Source organism: Lissotriton helveticus (assembly GCF_964261635.1).
Source record: "Lissotriton helveticus chromosome 1_1 unlocalized genomic scaffold, aLisHel1.1 SUPER_1_unloc_56, whole genome shotgun sequence".
Lineage (NCBI taxonomy): Eukaryota > Metazoa > Chordata > Amphibia > Caudata > Salamandridae > Lissotriton > Lissotriton helveticus.
In genome coordinates, this window is record NW_027611699.1 from 1481586 (window position 1) to 1495618 (window position 14033).

A 14033-nucleotide genomic window follows, 5' to 3' on the forward strand; every position below is an offset into this window, starting at 1 on the left:
ATTATACAAGCTAAGTCCAAGCCAAGGAGATCTTCCAAATAGTGAAGAAGTTGACCAAACTTCCCTCCCCTATCATGTACTTGGACAAATCCACAGCCCACTGCAATAACTTGGCAGATTTCTTTTCTCAGAAAGTCACTCAAATCTATTATTTTTTCCCCTCTATAGCACCACGGCCCATAGCCCAGGACCAGACAATCTGGGAGGATATGCCATCCCAATCTCTTATTACACTAGATCACTTTCCGCCACTAGACCCTGAATCTTTAGCTTCCATAGCCAGCAAAGTAAAATCCGGATCTCCATGTGATCCAGCACCCCCAGAAATCATGATGCTGGCACCTCAGGTTATTTTGCCGACCATCTTGAACCTTCTAAATGCCTCCATTACTTCCTGTATCGTGCCGCCTGCCTGTAAGCGGGCCATGGTGCGTGCTCTGCTAAAAAAACTTAATCTGGACCCCGGTGACTTCAGTAGTTATCGTCCTATCTCTCTGCTCCCTTGGGTAAGCAAAGTTCTTGAGAGGCACATCAACGTCCATCTGGTGCATTTCCTTGAGAACAACCAACTTTTAGATGCTATCCAGACGGGCTTTAGATCCAGACATGGGACAGAGACCGCCCTGCTGGCAGTCACTGAGGCAACCAGAAAGATCTTGGATCAGGGAGGGTCAGTGGCAGTGATCCTCCTTGATCTAAGCGCGGCATTCGACACGGTCAGCCATGACATCTTGCTGGGACGCCTGTCGAGTGTCGGAATAGTTGGCGGAGCATGGCTATGGTTCAAATCCTTTTTGAGTGATAGGTCTTTCCAAATTTTTGATGGGGAATCCGTATCCTCAAGCAGGCCACTGAAGTGTGGAGTCCCGCAGGATTCCTCTTTAAGCCCTGCGCTTTTTAACATCTACATGAGACCACTGGCTGAGGTTGTTCGTCCGTTTGGCATCAAGATCATCTCCTATGCGGACGACACTCAGCTAGTGGTCTCCTTGGCGCAGGAGCAGTGCTTGCCATCCCCAGGTGGTCTGGCAAAATGCTTAGAGGAGGTAAAGGGACTTCCTCTCTCCTTAAGCTGAATGGGGACAAAACGGAGCTGATGCTCCTGGGTCCCACTAACCTTACTTCTGTTAACCCCTTGTGGCCCTCATGTCTTGGTACCCCCCCCAATACCCAAGGACAATATAAAAAGCCTTGGGGTTTGGCTAGACAAGACCCTTTCTTTTAACACTCAGGCCACAAAACGTGCGGCTACTTGCTTCGGCCTCCTAAGGATGCTGAAGAAAGTTCTTCCTCTTCTGCCGGTGGAGGCAAAGCAGGTAGCCATTCAGGGTTTGATTCAGTCCTGCTTGGATTCTAACAACGTCCTCTATCTTGGCCTTCCGGAATATACACTGCGCAAGCTCAAGATTGTGCAAAATTGTGCGGCTCGCACCGTGCTCCAGCTGCCGCGCAGGCTGTCAGCCAAACCTGGTCTGCACAGCCTGACAAAGAATCGCCTTTAAGGCGATGTGTATATTCCACCAAGCTTTTTGGGACACGGGACCGGCCATTACTCGGGACCTAGCAACACAGTATCATCCTAGCAGAATCCTTCGTTCTAGCCAGGCATGTAAGGCTATAGTCCCCAGAATAAAAAAGGCAAGAGCTGGCGGCAGGAGGTTTATTTACAACGCCGCCAAGCTGTGGAATTCACTCCCGTTTCAACTCAGGTCCAATACAAACCTTTCCACCTTTCGGAAACAGCTGAAGACTTTTCTGTTTAATGCTCCTTTCTAACTCTTTTTTCTGCCTTTTAAGCAATTTTACAGCTGGTCGCTAGCGCTTGGACGCCCCAGGGCAGCAACCGCACTTTATAAGTTGACATTTCATTTCATTTCATTCATTCGTAACAACTGCCATGATGAGCTTTCCCAGCCCAATTCCTTTTTGTCCGGTCTCTGGAGTTCACAGAACAACCCAGAGCAGTCCCAAGAATGAGACTCACTGGTGATGCGCCCTCCTCAGAGGTCAATGTTCTAGATGGCAGCGTGTAGCGCTCTATGCTTTTAGGAATGTTCACCTCTCGGGGAGAGCTGGGTTCCTGCAGCTCAGTAATCTCTCCTGCAAATTCTTAGATAAACCGTTAAACACAAACTCGTCTCTGCTACATACATCCACTCTGTTCTCAAATTTGCTTGGGGCTGTCAAAATGCAAAGAGCTGCAATATATTTGTTTTAAAAAGTTGTGACGTTCAAGCGTGAAGCTTGGTTTATCTCTAAACTGAATTTTGTAGAGGTTCTGTTCCCGCACAATACTCGTCCCATATTCCAAGTGCTTCAACCCTGGTAGGTTATCAACTGCCTATTTGCAGATAATTTCTAAAAACTCTGCTAGTTTCTGCAAGAAATTGAATTATTATTTGTGGTGAAAGAGGAAAAATCACAACCCCTGCCAGAGTGAATTCTCAACGCTATTAAAAGTAACCTGGAGTCAAACCCTGGTACCTAAGGCACGGAACAGGCAGGCTTAACATAGGACAATATGTAAAATATGTATGCAGAAACCAAAACAGTAAAAGTCAAAATGCAAAACAATAAATATAAAAAAACAAAATAGAAAAATAATGTAAAATGTAATGAACAAAATAACACTAAAATGACAAAACCCAATAAGCGGAATCTTAGATATGAAATGTAACGCTTCAAATAGCGATAGTGCCAAGAATCACAAGGTGCCAATCATACTCCATTGTTGCGCAAGACCTAGGCATAAATTGATGGTGACCACGATGGAAGTCAGGTCGGATACACCAACCAGGTTCGTGCTGGTCAAAGATTTTACCTTTTGACTTTAGTCCTTTAAGTCTTCTTCCATAATAGGAGTGCACTTCTATAGCCTCCCAGGACCTCAGGGGAAGCACGTAGAGCCTCATATGGGCTCAGTCAAGGACCAACAGCCGGGACCAGTCCAGTCCATGCCACTGGTCAGCTGGACAGTTGCAGCAAAGGCCTTTTTAGTGTTCTGTATCCTTGTAGATTGAACACTACACAGCACATGGGCACATCTATTGTTAGTGCAGCAGGCACAGTGGCACCAGGGCTGAAGAAGGGGTAAGAGCTCACTGAAGCCTACCCTATGCCCACACAGGAGCAGCAATCATTAGTGAAGCAGGTGCAGGGAAGCTCACCAAGGTGCTATTTCCGTAATCAGATGTAGGATAGATATATAGGCAATCACCCGGCATACCCGACGAGACTACACGCTAGTACTTATCAAAGGCAATAATCCTTTCAAGATTTTATCTGACTGGATGCGATGGCGATTACCAGCTTATTGATATTGCATCCCTTAACCCCTTCCATGCTCATGAAGAGCTGAGCTCATCATGAGTTGCGCCGCTCGCATGCTCATGATGAGCTCTGCTCGTCATGTAACGCGGCTTTTAGAAAAAAGCCGCACAGGGTAAAAATAACCGCCGCACGCATGCGGTTAATAAGAATAAGCGACTTGGTGTTCCTCAATAAGACTATTTCAATATGGATCTAAGGCATTAAATCAATCATGAATGTACCAAACTGATGCTACGTTGATTGCCTATATATGAATACTACATCTGATTACATGCTTAGGTGAAAGAACATGGACAGTGGCCCTCTACTTCAGAGGCAATCATCAGTTCTATGCCCCTTTGAACTCAGTTGGATACCTCTATCTACACTCTCCTGAGACACTGAACTGACCCACGGGGAACTCTTCTCCTCATCTGTGCAGCACCTAACCGTAACTTGTTCACAGATACATCCCAGGTGGCAGACAGTACCACCATGGCAAACAAAAGTAATCTGGCTCAGTACACCCCTTGGATCAGACTTTTGTTCCCAACCCATGGTAAACTCTGTGAATTAAGACAGCAACCAACAGAGGCCCCTGACAGCTGTCAGCTGGCAAAAACATCAAAGACAAACTGGTACGTGCTAATACACAGGTGAAGAGACCAAAGGTTTCATACAGACCATTCTAGCACTACCTCACATTAAAGGACACCACCAATGTGGAAATTGCATCTCATGCTCGCGTGCCATCGAAGGAGATACATTTGAATACAGAGGCAAAAGTATCATACATGAAGAATTCACAAATTACAATAGTACCAACGTAATATATTGTGTAATATGCCTATGACTGGTTGCATACGTAGGTAAAACAACTCAGGCAGTAAAAAAGAGGATCACTCAACACAGATCAAGAATTAAATGCAAAGTCCAGAATGCACCCATGGTACGACATTGCGAAGAAATAAAGACATGGGACACAAGACATAAAATGGACAGTCCTAAAACACGTAAAAGGATGTTGCACTGATTCCATACTATCGCGCTTCGAAGTAAAAACGATCCTACGTCTGGGCACAACAGACTATGGACTCAATGAGAAGAGCGAAATAATGCATTGCATATGAGGAGCCAACTACATAACACACAGCACAATATGCATGTAACATACAAACTGATAGTTTTTCACTAGGTCCTGATGAATCGCCACTGATCCTCCAGACTATGAGGCAACAAACATGTCGACCCCTCAGAAGTAGAGCGCAGTTATCCCGAACCATTAATTCAGAGTCGCCACTCTTCCTTTTAACCAGGTGGTGAGCCAACCTGAATAAAAGTCAGTCTTTGGACTACCCAACCTGTTTGAATCACTTACCATTACATCTCATCTACACATTATAGGTCACTTACCTCCACTGCACCAAACGGCAAAGAACAAAAGATCTCTGCCAAAGAGCCCCTCTTTGGGTGCCCGTCAGGTATTGCAGCGCCGACCCAACGAGGAGCAGGCCCAAATGATGGAGCATGGCACCTAGCTGGCTGGGGGTGTGAGAGCCCTAGTTCCGAAAGGAGGAATTCCCCTCCCGACGATTATTTTAGGACTGCCATTTCTCCTAGTGACAATACACATTGTTGAACTCTCTTTACTTCTCTTGACCCACCTAAGGAACTGCGTCCCCTCTTCTCTAGTGTTGGCCTGGGCATGTATGCTGGACCTTCCAAAAGCCCTTCTGTCCCCCTCTTGTTGAATAACATAAGGGGATTGCCTCCCTACTGTCAATGTTCGTCTAGAACCTTCCTCTGTGCCCTCTGTCGATGCTGCTCTCCCGCCCGCTCTTAACATTCCTTGCATCGCACCCTCGACGCTTTATGCCACACCAGGGAACGCGCTTATATCTCCGACACATTAATGGCATACCACATGCAACAGGGGATTCCTTTGCTGAACCAGTGGCGCTGCTGTCAAGCTCTTGTATGTGGCCCCTCTAGCGTGCATGCGCCTCAATAAAACAGTCTCCCGAGTCTTTGCCGCCGACAGGGATGTTCCTTGTCTCCTATGTTCTTCTCACGTGCGTAGGTTCGCCAGGACCTCTCATATGGGGTATTCCAGTTGATCAGGAGTGGGATGAGAGAATCTCCCCCTACGCTGACGTTTTGCTGTAGGACACGTAATCAGCCTTCTCGAGTGAATGAATCCTACACATTTTTCACATATTTAGAGATTATTCAGGATATAAGATCAACTGGAAGAAGTCCTTAACATTCCTGCTGGTGGCAGATACCCTGCGGCTGCACTCTAGGTGCACAGTTCGGGTGACACTACATGGCTTTAAATATTTGGGCGTGTTTATTACAAGAGAGCCACAGGCAGGAACATACTTCCGAAATTAGACCAGCTTTGCCCCACACTTGCGGGCACTCCTGCTTTCCTTACTTGGCTGGGTGGTCCTATTTAAAGTGATGACACTCCAGGGTCTCCTGTACATCGTGAAAAAAATGTCCTTTAAGATCCCACCAAACATTTTCTTTCAATGGGTAGACCGAGAACTTTGGCTCCTGTTGTGGGATGGTGGCACTTCGTGCTGAGTAAGGTGCACAGGGGAATTTATTAAGGTAGACTGGCGGTCCGGAGCATTCACAAGTACTACTGGGCCACGCAGCTGATGGCAGTCAACAACTGGGTTTTTGTGGACCGTGAGGCTCGAGCTTACCGGGTAGATAGATTGACCATGGGCAAGAGAGGTTACCCCACCCTGGTGCTGTATCGAAGAAAGTATGAGTGCGCCCTACATACTCATACCTAAACAGTGGTAAGGGTGTGGAGAGAGGCTACCAAGTGTTTAGGCTGAGAAGGTAAGCTGACTGAAATTATTCCACTGTATGGTGGTGATCTCTTAAGTGCAGTTGGAGGATTTCAGGGCTTCACAAAATGGGGATTGATTAGCTTAGAGCAGCCGGGCGATGTGTGGAGGGGACAGGCGCTTGTGCCCTTCACGATCCTACAACAAAAGTATGAATTAGGTGACTAAAAAAGGTTCTGACATTTGCAGCTGGGTCACGCTCTGCAAGGTCACTTCTGGGAAGGGGGGAAGTTGCCGGATGCATCCCCACTGGAGGACCAGCTGCTAAATAATCCCCTGACCGAAAAAACAATCTCAACCATCTATAGGAAGTTGATCTACAATTCTCTGGATCCCTTGGGGATGTTTCAGGTGGCCATTCACCAACTTTTGTTATTTTCAAGAACAAGCTTCCAAAGCTGGAGTTTGTTTTTAAAAAGCAATAACTAATGACCCTCACACCCCTGGAACTTTCTCCCTGATTAATATACTCCCAGGAAGTGGGATTCATTTAAAAACAAATTCTCATCACCACTGCCAGGTATTCCCTGGTGGTCCTGAATAAGAGAAAAAAACCTCAGACAGCCTGTTACAGGCGACCAGGTGTCTCTTGCCTGTGACTTCTGAGGAAGTAATGGTGCACAGTTAACAGCAGCAACATTGCAAAGTGTCAAGAGCCTGATTTAGAATTCGCTGGCCGGGTTACTCAGACACAAACGTGACGGATATCCTGGCCGCCGTATTACAAGCACCACTGAATATAATATGTGGGAGCCTCATTTCTTTCTTTCGTACTTTCTATGTCCCTTGTTTTTATTATCTTTATTTTACTCTTTTGCCTCTTTCTTATTTCTTTTTCTGTTTCTCTCTATTCCTGGCTTATCTTTCATTCATTTCTTAATTTAAGAAGGCTTAGCTTGCTAAAGCATTTTATTCATTCATTTGCATTTCTTCTTTCCTGTCATGGGGATGACTGCACAGATATCCTTACAAGAAGGATCTTTTGAATTCTGCATGAACCTATTTACTAATGGTCCTAGTTGAAGGTGTCATAAAGAAGTTAAATATATGTTTCTGATGTGAGGTAGGGTGGGTATGTGTGAGAATGTGTGTCAGAGAGAGTGTGTGTGTGTCTGTGTCTGTCTGTCTATGTCGGAGTGTGTGTGAGTACTTGAGCGTGGGGAGTCGGCTCTCACTATACTATACCAAAAAGAGGTTTTGGGCCAGATGTAGGTCGCCAATTACCGGTCAGTAACGGCCGATTTCGGCCGTTACCGACCGGTAAATGGTTTTCGAGATGTAGGGGCCATTATTTCACAGAATCGGTAAATTTACCAAAACGGTAAATTTACTGAATCTGTAAAATACCGAATCGGTAATTTTACCGATTCGGTAAAACCCAGATGTAAGTAGCACTGTTTACAGTGCCACAGGCCTTCAGAATTCAGTATTTTACCACCCAATCAAATTGGGTGGTAAAATACCGAATTCAGGTGTGCACGCACATCTGTGTATGCACACCTGTTCCATGTGACACACAGACATGCCCTTAGGGCATGTGTGTGTGCCACATGGCACACATGCCTGTATTTGGGGTGCTAGAGGGTGTCAAAGTGACACTCCCTGCACCCTTGCTGGAATCGGTATTTACCGAATCAGTAAATACCGATTCGGTATTTTACCACTTCTTAAATACCGAATCGGTATGATTCGGTATTTAAGAAGTGGTAAAATAAAATTACCTTCATCTGGCCCATAGTGTGCAGAGAGTCCAGTGGATCCCCAGAGATTTTACAGAGACTAAAGTAGATAATACTAATGCTCTTTTGTGGTAGTGTGGGGGAGCAGTTAGATGTATACGAGGGTAGTTTTAGCATTTGTTGTACACACAGTGGCAATAAATGACACACACTGTTGTACACACAGTGGAAATACATGACACACTATCAATGAATAAATCTGAGACCAATTTATAAAATGACACTTGGTTAGATTTATTTTGCGGAACCACAGAATTTCATCTTGAGTAAATAAGTTTTGCTATAGAAATTCTGGTCAATATAAAAAGTGGACAATTAGTGCAATTTTCAGACTTTGCAATGTTAACCTATGGGGTGAAGAAAATATTCAACAAACGTATAGCCAACATCTACTTACGAGGCCATTCTTCATAAGTTAAGGTCAGTATTGGACAAGGTTCACTTCAGAACCAACAGTGCACCACCAGCGGCACGTGGGCGCCCGGGTGCAGGTGCAAGTTCAAGGTTGGAAACCCAATACAAATGAAGGGGGTCTGGGGCAATCGGACAGAGGCTCCTTACAAGTAGGTAACAGCGGCTTAGGGGAACTAGGTGGTCAGGAACTGAAGTTCAGGGACTGGGGATGCCACCTGAAAACTTGATTTAAGGGCGATACAAGAAAGTGACAAGTAGTGTCCAATGGGCCCTTTGCCTGGGTGTCTAGGTCCTCTAACATGCCCACCTTGTGTGAGAGGCGGACACAGTCCTAGCCATAACTGAACATGTCCCACCATCTTCAAGATGGTGGGCACTGAAAAGTGTACTTGACCTAGCCTCCAGCACCCGAGGGCTGGAGTTGACAGAGGGGGGGCACATCTCCTATTCTATCAAAGGTTCCCCACCTGTCCTGCTGCCAAAAAGGGGGTGAGGACGCGACGGAGGCCCGCTCCTTCGAACAGGAGAGGCTGGGGTCGCATTACAAAGGGGGCAAGACCTTTGAAGCTCCCCACCACGGATGGCTCTTCCTGTCCAGGGGAGAAGTGAACACCTCCACCCAGGAAAGGCATTGTTCTCAGCCACAAAGTGTGCAGGCACTCTCCCCTGACTTGGGAACTGGGGATACGGGTTTGAGTCTCTGCTTCAGTGCAACATTCTGTGATTCTGGGCAAATCACTTTATCAGCCTGTGACCATAGACAGCATCTAGAAATCATCACGGGTGATGAGCCGCAATATATAAATCTGTGAATTTTAACTCACTGCCCGAGATATGTGTAAGACATCCCTAGAGTAGTGTTCATGGGAATGGCACAAAGTGATGTGTGCCAGGTCGTCTCTTCAGTTTTGTCAGTAGATGACGCAGTCTGAATTTAATAATTGTCCCACTCAGTAAGGAGGGATCTATCACCCACTCCCCTTCTTCGCTGTCATCGTCAGTTGTGTGTGCGTCCTCAGGGAGATGAGACATCGATGCCACCGGAGGGGTCGGCCTGATGATCGATGAAGGCAGAGGAAGAGGCATCTGTGGGACAGATGAGGCCGACTCCCAGGGAGGAAATCGGCGGTAGTAGTCATCAAGCACATGTTGCAAATTAGAGATGAGAGACATGGGCATCTGCACAGTTGGATCACAAGTGGTGGTTGAGTATTAGGCTCAGGGTAATAATCATATCCTTGGTCATCATCAATATCTTGTCATTTGATGAGAAGCTCAGAAGGAGTACAAGCAGCACGGAACCGGTCATTCTCTTCCGAAACCTCCTCATTAGCCCCATAGTCAAAAAGCTCCACAGAAAGATTTGGAGATGGTTGAATCGGCAATAGATCCAAAGAAAAGTTCCTACGTTGAAGTAAGGAAACATCCGACGTTCCTGAAGGTGGCAAAAGTGTTGCTGAAGATTTCAAGGGGACTAGAGACATCAAAGCTGAAGGTGGAACCAAGGATGCCGCCACCGACTCAGCGGTCGACGACGAAGAGAGGGGTTGAAGTTCCGTAAGGAAAAGCTTCTGTGCTGTCGACGAGGCAACCGTCGACGAGGCAACCGTCGACGAAGCAGGTGGAGCCTTGAGAGCCATCGACCGTCTCGTCGGCGAGAAGGCATCCGTCGACGACTGACCGGAGACAGACCTCTTTTTTGTCGATGATGAAGTGAGGGAGGTGGCAGACGAGCGAGGCTTCACCGACACCATGACAAACGTCGACAGAGAGGACGCCGACAACATAATCATTGTACGTTGAGGAGAAGAGAAGGTGGAAGTTCTTGTTGTAGCAGTGGCGACGGAAATCATCGTTGACGAGGAACCCATTTTTTAGGCAAATTTGTCTCAGGAAGAGACTTAGACGCCTGAGACTTAGATCTCGGAGGTGTAGAGGGCATGAGTAGTCCCTTAGAAGGAACAGGAGCCCTTTTTGAGGAAGAAGTCTGGTCTTCATGAGAAGAGGTGTGGTCTTTCTTGAGCAGCTTAGCCTTAGCAGATACCATCTCCGTCTCACAAGCCCTCTTCTTAGAGATGACAGTCCTGAGAGAGGAATCACTCTCAACATCTGATATACTTAGTCTTGAGTTTCTGTAACCACAGAAGTTGACCTCCCTCTCTGTCTCTTAAAGTCTTTTGAAGAAAAGTCCTGCAGATTTTACAATCTCTCACCTGATGTTCAGGGTGGAGGAAGTAGATACACTTTTTGTGGGGGTCTTCGGAATGAAGCCAGAATTTCCCACAAGACTCATAGTGTCTGATGAGTGACCTTTTTGTAGTAGACAAAGCAGTTAAGATATTCTGAAGAGTTTCTGAAGGGAAAAGGTAGAGTTACTGAGCAGAGCTCAGGGAGACTCCCTTCACACGACGTGCAGTAGAAAATCTGAGAGCCTGAGCCTCTGAGGAGAAGGTTCCAGAGGGTGCTGTTGCCTGATTGGCTGGAGTTTGTACCATATCTAGTAACTTGGACAAGTTATTAAAGTGACATGTTTTTTCCTATTAACGTCCATGTTACAATACTTCCTATTGCTCTTTTAGCTGTGCTTTCGGTATGTTATTGCTATATTGCTCTTCTATGTCCCGTGGGAATCCCACTTCAACGACGGGGAATGATTCAAGCATGTGAATCTATGAAAGATACCCCATCATTGGAGAACAGCAGATTTCTCACTACTGAAGCTCTTACCTAAGTTGCTTTTGCCTTAGTCATCTCTCACATTGACTACACTAACTTCATACTTTGGCATTCCGGCATATCAATCTAAAAAACTGCAACTAGTGCTGAACCAGGCTGCTAAATTAATCTATTGCCAGGCAAGAATGCAGTATGTCACCCATCTTATGAAAAAGTTACATTGGTTTCTGGTAGTCGAACGCGGTGCATTCAAGTTGGAATGCCTCTTCTTTAAAGCGCCCCATGGCAACTGCCCAGTCTCTGTATCTACTCAGGTACAGAGACATATCCGCATTCAGGATCTTAGGTCATCCCTTTTGAATCCCCTAGCTACTCCGTCCTTTAAACTCTAGAAATTGGGGGGACTAAGATTTACGGTTCTGGCCACTCAATTTCGGAATTCTCTCCCTCAGGACATTAGATCGATGATATCATATCCTCAATTTTGCAAACTCTTAAAGACCTGGCTATTTCGCCAGGCTTATGAATGATTCACTTAGCGGCAGGATTCCCTTGTCCGCAGCACCCTGAAACCTTGTGGTGTGTGCGCGCTTTATAAGTATTTTTAACATAACGTAACATTTAACATCGTCTAAATGGGACAACCTGGAAAGTCCATCTGCATTGGCAGTCCCAGGTCTCTGTTTCACTTCAAAGTCTATTCCCTGTAGGGAGATGGACTACTTTAGCCATTTGGGATTTTCACCTTTCATTTGTATTAACCATCGGAGAGGCCTGTGGAAGGTTTGAATTTGGAAGTGAGAGCCATACAGGTTTGACCCAAACTTCTCAAGGGACCAAACCACAGCAAAGGCACCCATCTAAATGGCACTTCAACGCTGATCCCTGGGGATTGGCCTTCTACTGATGAAAGCCAGTGGCTGATTTTGACCTTGCGGTACAAAAGGGGATGGTGATGGATGGAGCATCTGAACCAATCAAACACTCGAACCCAGTCAACAGATCTGGGTTTAATCCATCACCGTTCTTTAGCCCACTCTGCCACCCCAGTTCAGACATGGCCATATGCAAATCAGTCTGAACCTGTGCCTCATGGGAACAGTCCAGCCCGAACTGCCAAGCCATGCCTTCCCTGGACCGGAATCAAGCTTCCTAGGACCGGTTTCTGTCATTCCAGCCGTCTTCAGCCAGGCTTGCTTGAATCCAGTGGCAAAGTGAGCAAGGGACTCAACGTCTGAGCATACCGTGCCAACTTATGGCGAACAAAGCGGTACAAAAGGGGGTGGTGATGGACGGAGCATCTGAACCAATCAAACACTCACACCCAATCAACAGATCTGGGTTTAATGCATCACCGTTCTTTAGCCCACTCTGCCACCCCAGTTCAGACATGGCCATATGCAAATCAGTCTGACCCTGTGCCTCATGGGAACATTCCATAGTCTGATAGGAGCTACTACAAGAAGAGCAGAGAAACAGGACCACAGATCGCCACAAATGATGGTAATGAAATGCAAACTGCAGCATGAAGGTCACACACTACAACATCATTCCCTTTAAACAAGGTAACAGCCTACAAGAAAAAACGAAACAAAAAGCAACAAAACTAGAAAATGCATTTCCAAATGCTGCAAAAGAGAAACAGTTAATACAAGTGAAAAATATTAAACTTTGTTGGTACCTTAGTAATGTGCTTACTTCTGGGCTTCACTCCATCTGCAGCAATAACGCTCTGAAAGGAGAAATTACTGCTGTGAGTCTCAGAGTCTTCAGTATTACTGGTCTCAGTCACGAAGACTGTGGTGTCGGAAGATAACTTTCTTTTATTTGGCTTTATAGTTCCACCAGTCACGCCATCGCTTTTAGCAGACACGCTACTGTCGGCAGCATCATAACTTCAGGCAGACCTGCAATGCGGACCTCACCACTCACATTGGGTGAATATTCAACAAGCATGGTCTCAGCTTCCCAAGTAGAACAAAAGAATCGGGTCTCACAACATATACAGAGCCACAGTTAGATCTGCCACAACTTGAGCACACCCAAACACCTCAGCACTTAAGCACAAGTCCCAGGGGAGACCGTCTGTGAAGTCCTTGTGAACTGGCACCACTCCTGGGTCAGCACAAGCAGCATCATGGACAGCGTCTAACACCACTGCCACAAACATTCATGAACATCCAAATCCTCGTGACCAAACTACCCAAAAGTGGCTTTCTAGATAAGCAGCCAGCCCTGTAGTGTCTGTCTCTGTGTACTAATTTGATGCCAAAGATGTAATTTTAAAAACAGCCTTAGCAACCTTACAGGGGCCTTACTGACACCATTAAGAATTCAAAGCAAAGGGCTGTGGTCTGTGAACTTTAAAAGATGCATGCCCCCAGACCTCTTCTGGACAATAAAAACTGATGAAACCATTCAGAGGAATTGGTATCATAAATCATGTAAGAGTTCAGTAAGCTCACTCCGTAACCTCAGAAAAACAGAGCGCACTCTATGAATGAGAGGTACTGCCTGAGATTTAAGTTTGATACAATGCTCAACCCATTCACTGCTCCCACTCGGTAAACATCAGGAGACTGTAGTAAAGTATTCTTAATGTCATTGGCATCAAAATCTACATTCGATACAGGCATGTCACTCAACACCGCTGGATTATCAGGAACCGGCCTCATAGCGAAACTAACTTAGTCTGATTCTGCCATTCCATCCCTTACCTTCCATTGATAGATACATACATTTTTGAGTGAATCTTTTTACCCAATCATTCCAGCAGACTAACAAAGTAATCCAGTATATATCGATATCCTGCTCACCTAAGGTGTGGGGATTTATACTGGAGCTGGTCAGCTGTTTCTCACAGCTCTAGTTTTATCAAAGGCTACATCACACAAAATCTTGATGGGTAGTACTGAATCCGCCATTCCATTTAACAGCACCGCACCAGCATGAATGATACACAAGGGACACATTACCTGTCGCAGGAAGGTGGAACGAACTATGGAATCAATGGCTAAAACTAAGTTATTCC

At 45.9% G+C, this 14033-nt stretch overlaps 1 protein-coding gene across 1 annotated transcript in view; it reads right to left on the bottom strand.

Moving 5' to 3' along the window:
* LOC144806246 (uncharacterized) overlaps positions 1-12746 on the bottom strand; it is a 45035-nt gene extending 32289 nt beyond the window's left edge. The window contains exon 1 of the mRNA XM_078672648.1: positions 12684-12746. The gene's annotated coding sequence lies outside the window, so the exon portion shown is untranslated. The remainder of the gene's footprint in view (positions 1-12683) is intronic.
* Between the last annotated feature and the right edge of the window lie 1287 nt (positions 12747-14033).